Genomic DNA, 21575 nt, shown 5'->3' with positions numbered 1-21575 from the left:
CCTTTGTTCTCTGTTTTTCCTTAGGATTTAGTCATCAATCTTGGTGGAGTCAGTTGAAAAGTTTAATCCTCTCAACTTATTATATTATATACTGAAATTTTGTTCTGTTTGGATAATTTGCATTAAGCCCGTAAATCTTGAAGCTTATCCAAACGGTGGGGAATAAAATTCTAAAAGTTGCTTGGAAAGCAAGCAATTGAGGTAAGGGAAGCTTAATTTAATTTTTAATAGCACCCTAGGATAGAAGATCTGAATGCGGAAGAGACGTGGTCCCAATATTCAATTCTCTTGCAGGGATGTTGTTTGTTTATATATTATTTAAATTTGTAAAAATATTAGATTTTGATGGTTTAATATTTAAGGTGTTGTTTTCTTATGTTAATTACGCTTTTGAATGTTGTGGATCTTGTTTGGAATGATATTGTATGATGAATAATCTGGAATTGAATTCATACATTTGGGATAATGTATGGACTGATGTTCGCTGTGTATTAAGTATTGATGTTAGGATAATGTATGGACTGATGTTTGCTGTGTATTAAGTATTGATGCCTATGTGGTAACAGAGATCTCCGAGCTTCGCTGATGATCTAAGTCACATAGACTAAGATATCAGGTGGTGAGAAGCTGATGGGGGAGTTCATGCACACCGTGACATATGAGATGCACGGCTTGGGTTGTATTGAACTTACCCTGATCCTTTCTGTTGGATTCGCTGGTAATCTTTGGATCAGGTGTTAGTCTCTGGTAGGACTTACTTAATACGGGTATTCCGGAAGACGTTGTTTGTTGAATATCTTGGATGTGTAGATCCATGTGAGATCTATGTGATTGTTTTAATGTTGAGATTTGAAGAAAGTTGAATAATTTGAGAAATTGATCATGTAATTTGGTTTTCTCTTTTGATTTAATTGTGTATATTATAAAATTCTATTTTCACTAGCTTACCCTTGCTTTTCTTGTTATGTTTGAACTGCAATGACTGTACTATGTACACGAGCAGATGACCATACAGGTGCAGGAGAGCCTTAGAGGGTTCAGAGTCTTATTTTGAGTTGTGGATATGTAAATTGTATTTCTATAAATCCTAATCATGTATTAGAAATGTTTTTGAAAAACCTCCAAGTTTGTATAGAAACTGGTAGAACTTTTATTGTAATAGTTATATGTAAATTATGGGGTGTTACAGCAACAACATATAGAAATTATTCTTATTAATAATTGCAATCAAAATATTTTGTATAGAATGATTTTAAAAATAAATATGCAATTGAAGGTTAATGTACCATTATATACAAGACTAGGATGATAACATAATTATTTATTTTTTGGAGAGAACATTTCACAATTTAATTCCTGTTTAATAATTTGATAAATACAAAATATAAAGAAAGAAAAAGAGTAATATAAAATGTATATGTATCCACCATATAGTTCAGGTTAATTAGTGTCCAATTTTTAATTCACAACCAAAATTAATTTCATTAAAATAATGTACAAAATATAAAGATATATCTAATAGTATAATACACTAAATATTAATCTAATCTATCTTTTTTCTAATTGTTTAACTAATACAATTTTAAAACTACAATCATTACTAATCAAAATAGTAATATATAATATATCATATAAATTAATAATAAGTATTTTAAAAAATGAAAATTTGTTGAGACGTTAATTGATTTAGGACCAAAGACCACCTAAATTATCTTATATTTATCATGCCAATATATATAAATAATATATATAATATGATAATATTATCTTTTTCTTGGACTTGTAAACTATTTTCAATAATTAACTTCACATATTTTCTACCTAAGTAGTGTGGTTTATGAATAAATGTTATGATTCATTTTTTTTCATTAATACTCTTCTATTGTGAAATGTGATGCGGGGAAGTTGAGTTATAGTACATTTATTGTGATTTGGACTATTAAAATATTTTCATTTTAATCTTTAAATATACCTTAACATAGTATATATGACATAATTTTTTTAAAATTCGGCATATTAAAACTAAAATATAAAGTGGAAAACAAAATTATAAAGTGGAAAGATAAGTTCTTATTATTTTTTTGTTGTAATGTTAAAATTGTAGCAGTGGAGGGTGGCCAAGTGTCACAATTTTAACAAAAAAAGAGCACACATCGTTGCTGCCCACAAGTTATTATTCTCATATTTGCTTAAACTATACGATGAAATAATAACAAAATTATGACATAATTTCCAATAGATTTAAAATGACATATTTCTTAGATTTTTTTAATATTTCTTTTATAATGTTTTATAATTAAAATAATGAATAATAACTATTCTTTAAGTTAAAAATAATTTTTTTTCAATGAACTGTGTAAATACATATTTATATGATCTTTAATATATTTTCGTATGATTTTTAAAAAAAGTTAATTTTTTTGCTATTTAGTCATTGATTAGCAAAGTATTTCGAGATACGATGTGAAAGTAGTTCGAATTTTAGTCACCTTCTTTGAAAGAGTTTGACCTAATTAACATCTTCATGTGAGAGGGTTAATAACTATCACTCATTTAATTTGTCAGAATCAGAATCCTCAATGACAGAGAAAATAAATATGAAATTTTTGGTCCAACAAAAACTGGGATCGGCTGGGCTCTAAATGGGCTTGACCCAAGGCAGCTGCAACAGAAGCCCAATGCCAAATAGTTCCCTGGTGAAAGTGTTTTAAGGCAAGTTCTTCCTCACTATATCAATTTCAACATATACTCTATCCTTTTAAATTTTCCACAATTACTCTTTATTATGGATTTGTAGAGTAATTATGGATTTGAAAATCTGGAATTCAAAAAATATAATTTAGAAGTCAATTTAAAAAAAAAAAAAAATCGAAATGCAAAAAGTATATTCTGAAAAAGAAAATCCAAAACACAAAATCTGAAAATGCATTTTGAAAAAAATAATCAGAATTTAAAATGTGTTTCGGAAATGTATTCCGAGAAAAAAAAATCTAGAATACAAAATCTAATTTTAATATGATATAAAATTATATGAATAATATGTAGTGTATATTAATTCTATTAATTCACTTAAATCAATTCAAATCAAAATATACACATCAATAACCAGGTAATCAATATATAATTATGCATATTTATAAATTAAAATAAAAAAAATAAATCAACTCATTATATATATATATAAACCCTAAACTCATTATATATATATATATAAAATGAGTAATTTTTTTAATTTAAACCAACTATTTATTTGAATAATATATATAAAAATATACTAACTTTCCAATTAAAAATTATATGATTGCGGTATAATGTTAAAAATAACTAAATATATCATAAAAAAAACTTTATTTTATTAATGTGGTAATTGATTAAGGTAATTATAAAAAATAGAAACAATTTTTAATAAATTAATTGCTGTACAATTTAAAATAAAAATTATATATAAAATAATGATTTAATCAATCCAGTTAATTTTGATAATTATTTGTCTTTATGAAAAAAAAAATTAAATAAATTACTTCATCACATTTCAAAGAAAAAAATCAGTAAAGTATATTTTTTGATTGATAATTTGCTTATGTGCCAATTTTTTGTTACTATAATAATGTACCATATGTAGTTGATTACTAATTACAAATATTTTTTTTAAAAAAATGTAATATTATTATATTTTTATGTTTTTCTAGCATTAATTATAAAATAAAAATAGATGAAGTAGGGATTTTGACTACAACAAATAATTATACATGTTTTTTTGAATTATTTTTCATTTAAAATGATTATCATCTAATTTGAAACAAAATCAAGCATTGAACAATAATAATTTTCTCTTTCATTGATTACTGAATTTCATACATTACATTGTTTTCATCTTCACATCTAGGCTATGAAATTAATATATAAATAAATTAAATATATTAAACAAAGATGCTGAATCATTTCTCACTTAAAATGATTATCATGTAATTTGGGACAAAATCAAGGATGTAACAATACTATTTTTTCTCTCACAATGATCACTAAACTGCATGCATGCATTATATTGATTTCCTCTTCACCTCTCTTAAGTGAAACTAATATATAAATTAACTGAATATGCAACCATCTTTCATCTCAATTAACTCTTTAATTCACATTTTTCTAAGGTCTTTAGAGTTAACTCTTCCAACAAAATCTTCTTCATACAAAATGATGTGGACAAAGTCACTCATGAAGAGATTTTGCATTCCTTTTTTGTTTTCAACAGTAGTTTTGGCAGCCACCAACCTAGTTGATGGGCACCACCGTAGACTTCTTCAGAACGGTGATGTCTCTAACAAAGAGAACATAATTTCAATCATTATCTACACTTCCCTCTTTGTTTTGTTTTTATTAATTATTCCCGCTAGCGTGTTTTACTGCCTTCACGTATATTACGGCAAAAAGGAAGAACATTCCTCACAACCAAAACAGTGATGCACTGCATCAAAATATAAGTGCTCATGTTCAATAAATATATTAGGATCATCAGGGTATTGTTTTGATAAGATTTATCTTATTGGTGAGGGTAGTTTTCTAATTATTTGGTCATGATTGTGTAACACTGCTTGTTACTAAAGAAATAATATTTTCAATTCTTTTTTATCATTCCAAACTCTTGCATTCATATACTCTCCTTTTCTCTATCTATAAAGTTGTTGACAAGAAATTTATCATAAAATGATTTTGTATTGATTTGGAAACTTGAATCTTATGTTTGATAATTTGTGTGTGTGTATGTTTTTTTTTTAATTTTTTAACATGTATATTGTATTGTGTACTTAGAGGTTCTTTTACTTTTACGCAACTGATTTTGTAAATTGTGATTTAAACAAATAAATGTAGAATTCATTTGGATGAATTTAAAAATGATACGATTCTAAATTTTAAAGTATTTTATGTTTACCACTTTTACCTTTATTATATATAAAAAAACACAATTAATGTAGAAAATTTGATGAAAAAACATTACAATTATTTTACATTGAATTATTTGTTGTTCAAAATCTAGCTAATTATTTAATTTAAAATAATACTAATATAATATCAAATTATACGAATAATATGTAGTATATATTAATTCTATTAATTCATTTAAATCAATTCAAATCAAAATATACACATCCATAACTAGGTAATCAATATATAATTATGCATATTTATAAATTAAAGTAACAAATAAATTCAGCTTCATTACAGTATATATTATTTATATATATATATATATATATATATAATATGAGAATAAATCTTGCCAAATCTACTGTAAATTTGTATAAAATATATAATACTTTCCAATTAAAAAGTATATGATTGCGCTATTAATTAGAATGTTCAAAAATCACTAAATATATCATAAATAAATATATTATGTGGTAATTGATTATGATAATTATAAAAAAATAAAAAACAAATTTTAATAAATTAATTGCTGTACAATTTAAAATAAAAATTATATATAAAATAATGATTTAATCAATCCAGATAATTTTAATAATTATATATCTTTATGAAAAAAAAAGTTAAATAAACAAGTTCATCACATTTCAAAGAAAATAAGTCAATAAAGTATATTTGATTGATAATTTGGCTGTGACCATTTTTCGCTACTATAATATTAATGTAACATATGTATAGTTATTACTAATTACAAATAAAAATCTTTAGAAAAATGTAATATTATTATACCTTTATGTATTTTTATTATTAATTATTAATTATAAAAACAATGAGATGATGGAGTGAGGATTCTGAGTACAATAAATAATTACACATGCTCTTTTGAAATATTTCTCATTTAAAATGATTATCATGTAATTTGAAATAAAATCAAGCATGCAACAATAATAATTTTCTTCTCATTAATCATTTAATTGAATGCATACACTACATTGATTTTCTCTTCACATATCTTTTGTGAAACAAATATATAAATAAACTAAATATATTAAATAAAGGTGCTAAATCATTTCTCATTTAAAATGATTATCATGTAATTTGGAAAATAATCAAGGATGTAAAAATACTAATTGTTTCTCTCATAATGATCATTAAATTGCATGTATGCATTACATTGTTGATGGACACCACCGTAGACTTTTTCAAGATGATGTTTGTGAGGAAGATCATCATTTTCATATATCTGATATATTCCAAAGATTTAAAAAAATTATCATTATTATCTACGCTTCCCTTCCTATTGTGTTTTTGGTCATTCTTTCTTGCTTTGTGTATCTCTTCCTTCATAGATATTGTTCCAAAAGTATGAACAATCCTTACAACCAGAACAATGATGCATTGCATCAAAATATAAGTGTTCATGCTCAATAAAATATTTAGGACCATTAGAGTATTGTTTTAATAAGATTTATCTTATTAGTGAGGGTACATGTAGTATAAGCCTACGTGTTGTTTACCCGAGCCAATCATCCTCCCCGTATCCAAGTCCTGCAAAACGCAACCATGTGGAGAACAGATGCAAGTGTGTGTGAATTAGATGCAAAATGATTGGTTGCTCCGCTATCCAAAATCCATGGTTTTGTAAAAGCAGAATTAATAGACGAGTTATGGGCAAGCAGACCTGCAGCGCTAACAAACGTGTCTCTTTTACCGTTATTGTTGAGCGAGTAAATAGCCTCAATTGCTGAATTTGCCTAGCGGTAAAACCTTGTACAAGGTTTCTATCAGACTCATTACTCGTTACTGTTAACACAAAATTTATTGAAAAAAAAAGACAAAAAATAAGCCAAAACTTATAAAAGAGAAATAATAAAAAATTTCAATATACTTAAAGATTGTAAAAACTAAAATATTGGAAAATTGAGAAATAAACTTGCAAAATGGAAAGGTAAGTTCTTATCTTTTGTCGGTAGAATTTGTTTAATTAAGTATGTGTTCACCTCCATTCCTCTCTTTTATTTGTCTTTCTTCAAAGTACCTAGATCACTGTACCTTACTCTTATTAGGATCCAAAGGAATTTTCTGTGAGGATGGGAGAGTGAAAGAAAAAATATAGCTTGGATCAACTGGGGAAACCTCTGTAGGCCTAAATATGATGGAGGGTTAGGGATCAAGAATATTATCACTTTCAATAATGCTCTGCTAGCAAAATGGAAGTGGAGATTTAAGGTTGAATCGACAAGACAATGAAGAGAAATTTTGATGTAAAAAAACTAGAGTTCAAACGACCAAATTCATCAAAGGAGATCTAATAAGCAGTCTTGGTGGTGGAGGGACCTATGCAGAGTGTATGGGGATGTGGACACTAATAATTTGTTTGAGATGTAGATGGTATAGAGGTTGGGTTTGGGGAATAGGATTAAATTTTTGGAGGATAAATGGGTAGGAGAGGCACCCCGTAATGAAAGGTTTGAAAGATTATATTCTATTTCGAATGATAAAGATAAACGAATACAACATATAGGTGAGTGGAACACCATTGGGTGGGAGTGGAGAGTGGAATGGAGGATGGAAAGGTTTGAGTGGGAAAAAGGTACTTCTTAACTAGTTGATTAATAAAATCAGTTTGGTTCAATTACACAAGAATTATCATGATGGTTGGAAATGGAAAGGTGAAGAGGATGATCAATATTCTGTTAAATCTGCATATGTAATGTTGCACAATAGTAGAAGCTTTGAGGAATGTCCCATCCTGAAATTTCTGTGGGTTGTTAAGGCACCTCCAAATACCCAAACATTTTCATGTGGAGTCATGTTAGGTAAGGTCCAAACAAGGGATAATTTGGTGAGGAGAGGAATTAATCTAAACTCAACTGAATGGTCGTTATGTACAAAGGGGGGAGGAAACGGTCCAACACCTTTTCTTTACATGCAAAATTGCTCATGTTGTTTGGAACCTTTGTTGTAGTTGGGTGGGTATCAAGCTTATTTAACACCCTGACCCTAAGCAAAACAAGGTATGGAAGGGTTTGTGGATTGTGTGTATATGGACCATTTGGGACCTTAGGAATAAGGTGGTGTTTAAACAAGGTAGGTAGACAAAGGAAATCTTCCATATGACATAATTGAAGGCGTGAACGAGTATGAAAAGTGGATCATCTTCTGTTTTGTTCTCCCTATCAGATTGAATGTTATGTCCTGTCCAATGTTTGAAATATGATAAATGAGTCTCTCTATCTTAAGTTGTGTTATTGTATTATTTTCCATATTTGTTTAGATATAATGTTTTATTCTATTCTTAATATCTGTAAATGAATTTGTAATAACAGATTTATTTCTTTGTTGTCCGTAAACAATTTCTAAGTTAACCAAACAATTATAAAAAATACTTTTATGTTTTTATTTTCATAAAACAAATGGACCGATTTTATTAAGTTTTAAAAGTATAGTATATTTATGAAGTTGATAATTTGAATAAATTAGAACATATTTTAATCTATTAAAATATATTAATAAATTAACATTTATTTAATATAAAAGTAAGAACATTTTAAAAGATTAATTATTATTTTTAATATATTAAAATATAATTTAATTGATCATTTCATTGATTCCAACACACTTCTAAATAGTTTTCTTGTTTAAAGCATTAAAGTCTATGTTAAAGCAGATTTTTTCTCACATCTTAATCTTGGAACATTAAAACATTTTACCCTTATATGTTGGTCCTTTAAACAATATATAAAATCTTTAGGTAGGCAAGTATTTCATATGCAAACCTCAACTTCTACATATAAGTCATCTAATTAATACACAAGCTATTCTAACCCATAAACAAAGTGATCTCTCTATAAAAGTATAATAAAGTAATTATAAGACCTTAAGTATATGAGAATAGGAAAATTTTAAAAATATTACAAAAATTGATCAATTGTATTTTAAGGATACGACTTCACTCTTTTATTTTAGATGACAACTTACACTAAAATCGTTATGTGAACTCACGATTTTGGTTTTTTTTTTTTTTTTTAAATGATGCTACCTAAGAACGACTTTATTTAAGAATCAAACATTGTTAAAATTTTATTTTAAATATAATTTGTCAGGAAAATGATGAATTAAGCATAAAAAAAATACACGGAAGTTGTAGATGACTATAACGATATATGAGTAGTTTTTTAAAACTTAGGGTTTAGAATTTTTTATTTATTTTTTTTAGCATAAAATGATAAAAAAAAATTGTGTTAAAAATTTGTTGTGCATGAATTAAATATATTTTATATTTAAATGTATGAATAATTTATTATTAATAATAATTGTACAAACCTAGTACTTAAAAAATAGATATTTACTAGATATTATTTATTAAATACTAATATACTTGTGAGGTCCGCACGAGCGATACCATGTTTCGGTCTTTGTCATTGCGTCGACCGACACCACAAATCCAATTACGCTTAAGCAGAGTTAGTGTGACTAATCAACAATCAAGAGCTAAATAATACACTTCTAAACACGACACAAACTCTTTAATCTGGTCTAATAAGAAAGGTCTACTAAAATAATATAAATAGCACAAATTTCAAGAATTAGGTATGTCAATATACAATATTGAGCATACCGAGTGTCAAATACTAAATCTGACTTGAGCATCAAAGTATCTTCTGCAGATACCATCTGAGTCTCGGTTACGAGAAGATTGAGAGGTGGAATGAGTAGTGTAGAGGGAAGAGCTTGTATGGAGAGAAATTGAAGTACAATCCGACTGATCAACCAAGAAAGGAGAAGAATAATTTCAATAATTCTATGGCCCCAACCGCATTCAATAACAATGAAGCATACACGTAATGGTTTATTATGTAAACTGCTTGGTAGTGAATAAAAAACACCCCACCATATGTTATGCAATGTGGCCTAAGAGTTACATGTATAAACTAAAAAATAAATAAATTATAAAGACTAAAAAAATAATAAAACTTAATTATTTTGTTTGATACATAAAAAATGCCCTACCCCTATTCCTATCACAATACATCGAAGTGAAAGAGTCATTTTTTGAAGTACTAAAATATATTTAAAAACACAACATTTAAATACTCTTTCATACACAAATTAAAGAAAAATATCAAAAATATCAGTTTACAAACTTTTAAAATTTCTCCATTTCTTCATGTATATATATATATACACCCATATTTTATTAAAATATTTTTTTTTTCTACTTTTAACCGTTATAATATGAAGAAATTTGTATTGGATTTTAACCTATATCATAATTCTTGTAAAAATTAAATTTTTACTTATCATCATAGCGAGCATATAGGTTGGCTGATTAGAACGTGCGCGCGGTATTATAAAATTCAACAAGCAATCTTCTTCGGATATGACATGATTTAAAAAACCAAGATGTTCCTCTGTGGATGCATCATTTTATTTTTAAATTTTTGTTTGAAGTTTATTACATTAGACAAAGAACACGAGTCATGGTTACATTTCTTTATAAATAAAAAGTGTCTCTGCACTTTTACATGCCATTAATTTCAGCAGACATAATGGAATCTGAGGCACTGATATGGGGAGACAAACTCTTCCTGAGGAGATTATCATTCCATGGTTTTCATGGAGCATTGGCTGAAGAGAGGAAGTTAAGTAAAAAATTCTTGGTAGATATTGAACCAGTATGGGCGAGGCCGACCCCTGGTCTCTCTGTTCGAGATCCACCTGCCTGTTCGAGACCGGGTCAACCTGACCGAGATCAAAGGAATAATTGCCGGTCGAGATCTGAGAGACTTGACCGAACGACGAGACCAACGACCTATATGGCCGAGACCTTAGAAGATGTGGCCGAAACGACCAAGACCAGATAAATCTGGCCGATGGCCGACGCATACCAGGGAAACTCGGCCGACGGCCAACCCTAATTATCACTAACACTCAAACCAAGGTCAGTGAAGTTAATTTACCATTAAGAATTAGGTAATACAACACTAAGTTGTATCCACCTCGATAAACGGGTCCAATAAGGTAGGTCCATTAGAATAATATAAATAGCACGCATCCCAAGGAGTAAGGTATGTGATTTATTACTGTTCACCTAGCAGAACACCATCACCTGCTTTACTGACTTGAACGTCGGAATGCCTTCGCAGGTACCCCACCATCCGGTGTTCACTCGAGACCGAGTGTCGAGGAAGAAGCACGAAGACGAGAGGAACTCCAGTTCATCACCCAGTCACCTGACCGGCCGAAGGAAGGAGAAGAAGACTTCAATAGTTCTCTAGGTCTCATCTCCTTGGTAGAAGATATTGATGCATGGAAGGATCTCAAAGAAGCTGCCAAATCTGATAACTTATCAGATACTACTACATATCTGAGTGAGTGTCATCATTTGAATCATTGCAGAAACTTCTTCTCATATAAGTGTAATGCTATTAACAGGCCTGTGTATATATGATTGGTGATGCAGTATAGCTAAGGAAATTGTTGAAGGGTCACCTCAAAATCTTATGGAATCAGTAGCTCAAAAAATTGCAGCGATGAGACTCTCACAGATCACAAACAAATATCTGCTATTCGAGTGAAGATTGGAAAGCCTTAAGTTTCAGTTCAGGGTTCAGTTGATTACTTAGGTGTTGAGATACTTAGAGGCAAAACTCATTTGTTAAATTAGATCTTTTACATTTAATCATGTCTCATGTTCTTGTTGGTCTTTTTTAGTTTTATGTGGTTTATGTTCATTGTTGTTGTTTATTTAAAAAATATTTTATAATTTCTATTTTTATAAAATAGAACATCTAAGGTCTTTCCGGATAAAACAAATAGAAAGTACTTTTATAAAGGAAAAAAAAGTAAAATTAACTTTTTTACAAAAAAAATAAAAATTTAAAGAAGTGAATTGGAAATAACTATTATGATTTTTTTTATCTTATGGTTATTGATAAAGAAGTTCATATAAAAACCTGTACAAAGTATTTATGGTTTCTATGGATCGACATGGAGTTTTTTTAATTAATAATACTTATTTATACGTCACATGATTAATTAAACTTGATTAAATGTGATATAATGACCCTTGATCACAAGAAATGACAAGATTAGTTGGGATTACTATAATTTTACACCACCTAATCATTTATGATGGAAAAAAAATGGTACTTGACATTTCCTTGTGGGTTGAGGATTTTGAGAATAGAACAATAATATTGTTTTATACCAGGAGATAATAAGGTGTGGAGGACTATGTAAATCGATTAATGGTTTGTTATTAAAAGTTGTGGAACGAATTCATTAATCTATTCTGTGATCCGTTTAGGTTCGTTCCTAATTTACTAATCTAGTCCACTGACTCGTTTAGGTTCGTCCCGTATAACTCGCAACACGTGCGAACTAATAGTGGGACGGATTGGCCTACTGGCCCACATAAATAAAAATATAACTATTTTATTTTTTTCTAATTAAAAAAATCATATCTCACTCACATATTATTCTTGCAATGTGATCTTTATTTTATTTTATTTAAAAAATAAAATAAATTTAATGTACAAAATATATATATATTATTTTAATCATCTGAAAAGGTTAATGTTAAAAATAAAAGTGAATTTAGTTTTATGTAAAGTTTTACATTTAAAATTTGTTAATAAAAAATAATATAAAGAAGAGATTTCATTACAATATTTTGTAGCAAAACTTTGATAAAATACTCTTGAACAATTACATATAGAAGGAAAATATGCAAAACAAAACTTTAATTATTTTTAATCAAACCTTCTAACAATCCTCATACTTGAATGTCTTTAATCTTAATTGAATGCATTAAAACAATATTAAAATTTTAATTTTTCAGTAGCAAAAATATTTTTTTATAATTAATTTTTTTTTAAATATTTTCTTTACGCAGGTTGGTCCGCTCCAGGTTACCTCTTATACAGGGCATACCAGTAAAATGAGCTTGCACTTTTTGTGTAGGAAGGACCAACCCGACCAACATTTTACAGGTTAAATTTGAGACGAGCCAATCCATATTTTCACCCGTAATTTTATATCCTCTTAAATCACAATTGTATTCTTTAATTTATTTTATCATTATAAATTTGTTAAAGATACATTGTTATCTAAAACTGAATGTCTTTATATCAAATTCCAAAGTAAATAATATTTTAAATATAATTATTAAAATAACAATGCTGTCTTAAGGGATTTGATATATATTTATATTTTCAAAACGTAATATATATATATATATATAAAAGAAATGACATTGTAATATTTTAAAATAAATAAATAAATATTGGGTACTTGAGAATAAAATACAGTAACTGTCAGTTTTATGTATTTTTTTTTCTTCTTCTAGAAATAATAGTTGATCACAAAAAATATTAATTGTAATAAATATTTAAAAAGTAGTATTTTAGGCTAAATATTTCAAAGGGTTTATATTAAGAATGTCTAATTATATTATTTGATATTATGTCATAAGTATACTAAAATTAACAGATGTACATTTTGAAAATAAATATTTCAACTAACAATATATTTATACTAAAAGGAATAATGAAATATATAAAACCTTTTCGTATAATCTTAAACAAATTTACATTTCAATATTATATAAATATTAAATCCATAAACAAGATATTATTATCAATATATTTAATAACATAAAATAGCTTCAGATTTAATTATGGGTATTCTTCACTTCAACCTATTTATTGATGATGACACTACGTGTTCTAGTTTTAAAATATAGTCATTTTATTCTTTATATTTTTTATAAAGTAATATTCATTTTTTCCTCTAATGTTTAAATATATATATTTTTTATTTTTTATGTTTTCAGTAAATAACAATCACATCTTCGTTCTTTTATGTAAAGGGGAACAACTTCTTATTTTATTTAAAAATATCAAATAAATTAAAATTTAAACAAAAATTATAAAAATGAGAAGTTAAATTTTGAAATACAAATATTAAAGAATTTCTATAAACAATAAATTTAAAAGTGTGGCATCCCAAAAGTATTACAATACAAGTCATACATATTTCTATACAAATTTAAAGTTTTTCAAAACATTCATAATATATTATTAGAGCTTATAGAAATACAAATATTTACAATATAAGTTTCAAAACAACACCCTAAAGCTCTTCAGATCCTCCGACACATGTATGATCATCTGCTCGTGTAGAGTCATCGAAGTTCAAACACAACAAGAAAAAGCAAGGGTAAGTTAATGACAAGAAATTTCATAACATATCTAATTCATACAAAAACAACCAATCAAACTAATAATTTATAAACATTTCTTTAAATGTTGTCATATAAAATTGCAATACCAATTTCACCATTAATATAGACCACACATGAATGTATTTTCAATCACAGACATTAGATTTCATTTCAATCCCACTGACTACACATGAATTCATCGTCTTCCGAAAGACTCATTAAGTATGCCCATACCAAAGATTAACACCTAATCCAAAGGTTACCAACGAATCTAAGTGAAAGGATCAGGGTAAGTTCAAACATCCAATACCGAATGTCTACAACGGGACCCGATGTGTATGAACTCTCTCTCAACTTCTTACCACCTGATATCTTAATCTATATGACTTAGATTATCAGTGAAGCTAGATGATCGCTACTAAACATAGATTTTTCATACTGAATGTCATGAAATAACAACTCATACATTATTCCAAATATATGACACAATTTCATATAATTTTCATCATTCATATATAATACATATCACTCAATCACATAACATTTTAAAATTCATAACATTCAAGAACCTTTCCAACGTCAAAAACAATATTTAACTTCCAAACTATCAAAATCTAATATTTTTACAAGTTTAAAAAATATAAAAACAAAAACACAATATATAAATAAACAACATCCTTGCAAAAGAAATTGAATATTGAGACCACATCCCCTCCATATTCAGATATTCTAGGGTACTATTGAAAATTAAAGTTAGTTTCCCTTACCTTAATGCTTGTTTTCCAAGCAACTTCTAGAACTTTATCCTCTCAATCCGGATAAGCGGTAAGATTTAAGGGCCTAATGCAAGTTATCCAAACAAAATAAAAATTCAGTATATAGTAGAATAAGTTAAGAGGATTACTCTTCTCAACTAACCTCACCAAGATTGATGACTAAATCCTAAGGAGAAATATAGAATAAAGGATCTTTAGAACAAAAATGAATTTACTTTGATTGAAAATCTGATCGGGTAGAAATGTTCCTTAACTCCTCAGCTACAATGTGGTGCGATCAGATTCTACAATAGATGAAGATTGGGAGAGGAAATTAAGAGAGAAGGAAGAGAATATGAGTTGGGAGAGACGGAGAGAGAAAGAAAGAAAAGTTTCGTGCGTGGGACGAGGGGTATGTGGTGTTTAATATTTTTACGTTCTTACATTATCACAAACTACAAAAAATTTTGTCCTAAAAAATAAGATGAAGATACCTTCTTGTGCCAAGGGATGGAGCAGTGTCGCCACTGTTTAAAGAGAAATGGAGTTTGTGTATGCAGTTTGTGGGCAAAGGAAGAAGAGTTGAATGTGGATCTTAAGTGCATTTTAGGTTTTTTAGAAAATACTAGAGATATATTTGTCTCTGCATAACATTGTAGGGTTCCAAGAAAAAACTGACATTTCCTTTTCATATCACACTCCAGTAAACAAAATTGGTGAGAGAGTTGATGAGAAGATTCTTTATCCCGTTTTTACACCTAGTTGGTTTCTTTTTGAGTTTTATGACTTAAAAAAAATAAACAAACAAAAACACAACCATCACCAGTAAAAAAAATACTCAAAACTTAATTTAATTAGTAAGGTTCACTATCAACCACCACAAATAACCATCACCATTTGAAAATAAAGAAAAATGTAACATCGCAAAAGAATATTATTAAAATTAAAAAAATATAAAAGTGAAAGAAAAAGGTAAGAAAATATAAGAATTTGAAAAAATATTGGATCAAATATGATTTTCATACCACATTTATTGTATTTTTTTTTTACATTTTTACTGTAACAACCACAAAATCTCATATCAACCTATATAATAACTATAATTCCATTTAACTAATTAAATATTAGTATTGCTAATTTCACATGCTAAAGTCAATAATTCCCACGGCGATTCCTTCATTCCCTACCATCAGGCTTCTCGCATCCACACCAACAGGACCCGCCTCACAATTACTTTCTCCACCCCAACGTGGATAAGTCTAGTATAAGGGTCTCATTATTGTGCAAATTGCTGACATGACAAAGGATAATTGATTCCTGCACCATATCACTGCACCCAATTAGAAGGGAAAAAACAAAAATACCCTTAAAAAAATGGGTACATATAAAATTACATTCTGGACCCTTTTTTCCGAACACAATAATCTCTTCTGGATAAAATTTTTCAAAATGTATTATTTTCAGTTCTAATTTTTTTTATTTGGAATGAGATTTTGATTTTTTTTCCAGATTTTTATATCCAGAACACAATAATCTCTTCCGGATCTACCAAAATACATTACTTTTTATTCCAAATTTTTATTTCCAGAATAAAAGGTATTTTTGGAATTTTTGAAATTGTGTTGGGTGCAGGTTCAAAAGTGTGGGTGCAGGAAGCAATTGCCTGGATTAAGTTTGTCTCTTGCATGCCACATATCTTCTCCTCCGACCTCCTGGCCACCCTACAACTTTGGTTCTCAAAATCTAATTTCCATTTGTATGAATACACATATTCCTACCTTCATTTTCTGCCAAATCCTCTGCACCAAAGAAGAATAAATGTGGAAAGTGAATCAAGATTTGAATAATTTCCTTTCATCAAATTCATAACCCTCACAAATAAGTATGCTTTGTGTGCGATGAATATGCTTTGAACTCTTAAAAAGTTGTCCCATAGATACTAATAATGTCTACAATATTTTTTTCTTGCTAATAATATGGTTAATGCAGACAAATCTATTCTGCTAAGACCAATTCAAGGTCGAGTTGGATGTGTCGCGGACAGACAACGAAGAGTTACGCAAGGCCAATGAGGAGTTGCGGAGAGATCTAAAGCGTTTGGGGGAACGCACAATAGGGGAGCAAAGCCTGCCTATTCCAGTTAGGGCTCGCCCCATGCAGTTCTCCCAGACGATCATGGATGTCGTGATACCAACCAATTTCATTACACCCATAATCACTTTCACATATACCGAAAACCTGGAAACCCACATCACGGCTTTCCATACTCAAATGATGATCTTCGAAGGGACAGACACAATGCACTGCAAGTTGTTCATGGGGACGTTCGAAGGCACGACACTAGAATGATTCATTGGTCTCCTTGATGGACACAACCTCATTCGATCAGTTTTCTGCATTGTTCAGGGAGCAGTTCATAGTCAGACATGCACCCTACAAGCCGAAAAGCATCAGATAGGGCGCAAGCGAAAGGAGACTTGTCCTGTTGACACAAGTTTAAAATGAATCACAAGGAATTGATCGCCATCCCAGACGTGGCTGACAAGCTGAAGTTCCCCCCCAAAGTGTGACATGAATTTGGGACCAAGTAGAAGCACCTGGTGCAAGTTCCACATGTATTGTATAGTTTTTATATATATCTATAGTTTATATATATATAAAATATAAATTTTCCTTTTTTCATCAAACTCTAGTTAATAATTAAATTTGACATGTGACAACACGTGTCCAGACACAGACAAAAGTGTTTTAAAACAACATAAAATTTTAAGAACATGGTCACTACAAAAAATAAATAAATTATAACAAGGGTTTTTTTTTAAGAGGGGTTATAATAACCTCTTGAAAGAGAAGCACTAACGAGGAGTTATTTGAACCCCTAAGAAGTCTAAACGATTTTTTTTTTAAATTGCGCCAAAGTGTCTTATATCCCATAATATATTTTCACACTCTCATATTCTTACATACTTTCCGTAGTTTTTCACAGACTTATAGGGTTTCATGGTTTTTATACACACCGTAGTCGTTTGCTCTTCGTCTCCATATATTCTAATCTTCATCTCTCAATCGAAGCTCCATCATCTCAATCGAAGCTTTTATTTAGTATTCGTTTTCATTTTGCCCCGATTTGGTTTCTAAAAATTCTTTTTCATTTTCCCCATTACACAAGGTTGAGCCTTTTGCCTAGTCAACCTCCATTAAAATATCTATACAATGTATGTTTTTCCATATTAAAATACCTCTTCCTGCCTTTTCTTTTCTCTAGCTATTCTCTTTTCCACACGAGTAAGAATGTCTTAAATTACGAAATTAGAATAGAAAATTAATAGAAATAGATTAAGAGTTTGTGGTAAAATTAATTAATATTTTAATAGATATAAACTCAAAATGATTCATTTTTTTGTGTAAACAGTAATTATTTTTATCCAAAGACACTGCAATTGAATGATATTATTAGTTTTAAACCATAGTCATACAAAATTTTCAAATGAAAAATAAAATTATAATAATTTTTATACCATTCTTAATATAAAAGACTTTTATCATAATTATTTTAATAAGATCAAGAAAATAATAAATTTAGTTTTAAATTCAATTCATTCAATATGGCTGTGCCTATTTAGGCGTAGGTAGGCCTCATATTTGCTTACTCAATAAGAACAGCACCAAAACCAAATTGATTTGTGGACCTCTTTATATATAAAGACGGTTACCATTTTCTTTTTCCATTTCAACAACTAACAACATCAATCAACTCAATTATGTAGATATGGACTATATACATAAAAATCAACCATAACATGACATACCTCTATAAGCTTTACATCAATGCGATCTCCCACTTTGAAAACCCTATGCTAAAAACCTTTTAAATTCACTAACCTTGTTTATATCCTCAATTCAATTAGGGTTTAATTCATAACCCTTTCTGATTAACTTGGCAATGTTCGTGTTGTAGTTATGACTACTCCATCAACAAAAGTATCACCAGCCTTTGATAGACCATTTGCCAAACATTTCATATTCATAATCTAAATAATGCCAATTTGAATAGACATAAGTGTAGCATAGCAAATTCCAGAAAGAAAATTCATATTGCCCATACTGTTATGGCTAATTAATTAATTAGCTCTAATGGGATTGAGTTTAGAGTTGGAGCTTGCGAATGGTATCATCACAGAGAGCTAGGAACTTTGAGTGTGGAGAATATTTTTATAATTGTGATCTTATATTTGTAAGACAATTCCTAAAGTTATAAAGTGAAGATATCTAAGACAATAAACTAAATAAGAGAAGCACTTATTACTGCAGAGGAAGGATTGACAATATTGACTCAAATTTCCAACATCTCTTACTATTAACAATTGGAAGACCCCCCTTCTTTAATTGAGCTATTGAACCGAAACATAACCTTTATCTGAGACATTAAACTAATTGAGAGAAGCACTTATTAAGCAGAGGATTGTTAGTATTGACTCAAATTCCCAACAACTGTTACTATTAACAATTGGAATTACCCACCCTTCTTTAATTGGGATATTGAACCAAAACAGAACCTTTAATTGCTCCCGAAGAGATGGTGTACTAAACCATTGGGCACACAGATTTGTCAGAGCCCACCTCAACCAAATATCAGCAAAACGGAATCCACTCAAAGTTATTCATTTTCATAAGACATTGGAAAACTTAATGGGAACACTAAACATGGCCTTAGAACCTATGGTTTCATTTTCGTAAGTGTAAAGATAGGTTGCCACTATATTTAGGTTCATCATTGGTGCCTTAAACTAAAATAATGCAAAGTCTTACAAATTCTAATTATCGATATAAAATGGACACTTATGGAACACTAGTTGAACCATTATACTTGTTTATCTGATCAACAAGTGTAGACTCTAAAGAATAATTAAATGTTAACAAGATTCATAAACAATAAGAGTCAGAAGTTTCACTGAAACTAGAAAACAAAAAGAAAACAATCATTCATAAGACAACATATGAAATTCAACACGTGTATAAATGTGGATTTGTATAGCAAATTACTTTTTCCTTTAGATATCAAACTTCTCTGTTATCATCACTAGTAGGTGTGTCATTTGAAACATCATTTTATATGATATACCCTCTATTTATAACTAGTTGCATCCCTAAACATTGGGAAATGAGAAAAATACAATAACAAAAGATAGGTAAGCATCAGAAAATACCTTATCATCCTCATAAACCACACTAGAAGGTATTTCCTTCTAAATGATCCTGTCAAATCTGTTCACCATAATACAAGAGAAAGGATGTAAATAAATAAATAAAATATTTTTTTTGTACCGCAAAACATAACCAATTAAGCATACAATTAATATCAACAGAAAATAAATCAAAAATCCCTCCAGGAAAAAGGATGCTTAAACTTATTGTCCTCCTAACTCGAGGCACCTAATTTTTCGCCACATCATAAAAAAGAATAAAAGGAAAATCAAACCAAACATAACCTGTCAAGCTTGAACAATATAGACCCATTTCTCCAATGGTGTCATCTACAAAGTTCTATCTAAAGTGTTGGCTGGTAGAATAAAGAAAGTTTTGTTGTCCATTATAACCTACTAAGTTCAAATGCCATCGCCAACTGCATAAAAAGTCTGTTCCAACAACCTAACGGGGAAACATATAACAAACTTAACTTACAAATCCATTCATTAACTAGATATACCTATTAAAAAACCAAAGCATCAAATATCCAACAAGTCAATCAAGCTTGACGAAAATATGGCACAGGATTGGGAGCATTAAGAGCTTGATAACCATCCAGATCAACTTAAGCCAACTTAGAAGCATTTCCAATGAATTATAGCTGGCCCAGATTCATCATATTCACCCTTAGAGATCCACATCTGCATACATAATAAGAGAATAAAGTAAACACACGATACTTACATAACTAATCCATTTTATTGGTAATATGACGTAAAGGGGAAGGGGTCCGTTGGGTACAAACCTGTTGGAAGGTACTTAGTGATGCCCAATAATACTGGGGAACTCAGCTCTAGGAGCATCATCACCTGCAAAGCCAGCCTTGACCATTCATGTTCCATTATCAACAACAAGAGATTGAATGTCCTCGACATCAGCCATCTTCTAAAACCCTGCGCGAACGAAACGCGGCTTGCAGAGGAACTGGTTCGGTGGTGGAGCAAAGGCAGAAGAAACAACAGCAGTAGGTGCGAAATCGAGATTGGATTCTAAGAACTGAGATTTGGGTAAAATGTTAGGGTTTCTCTTGCATATGCTTTGTGTTTGGGAACTACAGAGAGATGTATTCGAGATTCCAGAAGCACCAAACTTATTTGGAAAAGTTGAGAATTTTGATTTAATTTTTTTAGTTTTACCCATTGATTCAAATCTTTTACCCATGATTATTATTTTCCCACCACCCTTCACCCGTGGGTAAATGTTTATGACCCACATAGTTGTTGGGCTTACCTTTCTACGAGTCCATAATAACGTTACTTACGAAAATTTCAATGGATTTAGTAAATTTACCTACTTCAAAAAATGGGTAATTGGACATTTTCTTGTAGTGGTTTGCTTCTCATTCTTTGAGAATTGAGAATGTTGTTTCTCTTACTATTTTGTATATATATTACCATAATCTTCATCTTTTACAATTTTTTGTT

At 29.3% G+C, this 21575-nt stretch overlaps 1 long non-coding RNA gene and 1 pseudogene across 1 annotated transcript; one reads left to right on the top strand and one right to left on the bottom strand.

Moving 5' to 3' along the window:
- Positions 1-10397: 10397 nt before the first annotated feature.
- On the top strand, positions 10398-11590 carry LOC137818000 (dihydroneopterin aldolase 2-like; annotated as a pseudogene).
- Positions 11591-13931: 2341 nt separating this feature from the next.
- Positions 13932-21259, bottom strand: LOC137818781 (uncharacterized). Its single transcript, XR_011082140.1, has 7 exons — positions 20897-21259; positions 20612-20792; positions 20112-20169; positions 16568-17501; positions 15141-16221; positions 14917-14989; positions 13932-14096 (listed from the first exon to the last, which is right to left on the bottom strand). It is a non-coding gene; the product is annotated as an uncharacterized lncRNA (long non-coding RNA).
- Between the last annotated feature and the right edge of the window lie 316 nt (positions 21260-21575).

This window comes from Phaseolus vulgaris, chromosome 10, assembly GCF_000499845.2.
Source record: "Phaseolus vulgaris cultivar G19833 chromosome 10, P. vulgaris v2.0, whole genome shotgun sequence".
Lineage (NCBI taxonomy): Eukaryota > Viridiplantae > Streptophyta > Magnoliopsida > Fabales > Fabaceae > Phaseolus > Phaseolus vulgaris.
This window is presented reverse-complemented; position numbering and strand designations above follow the sequence as displayed.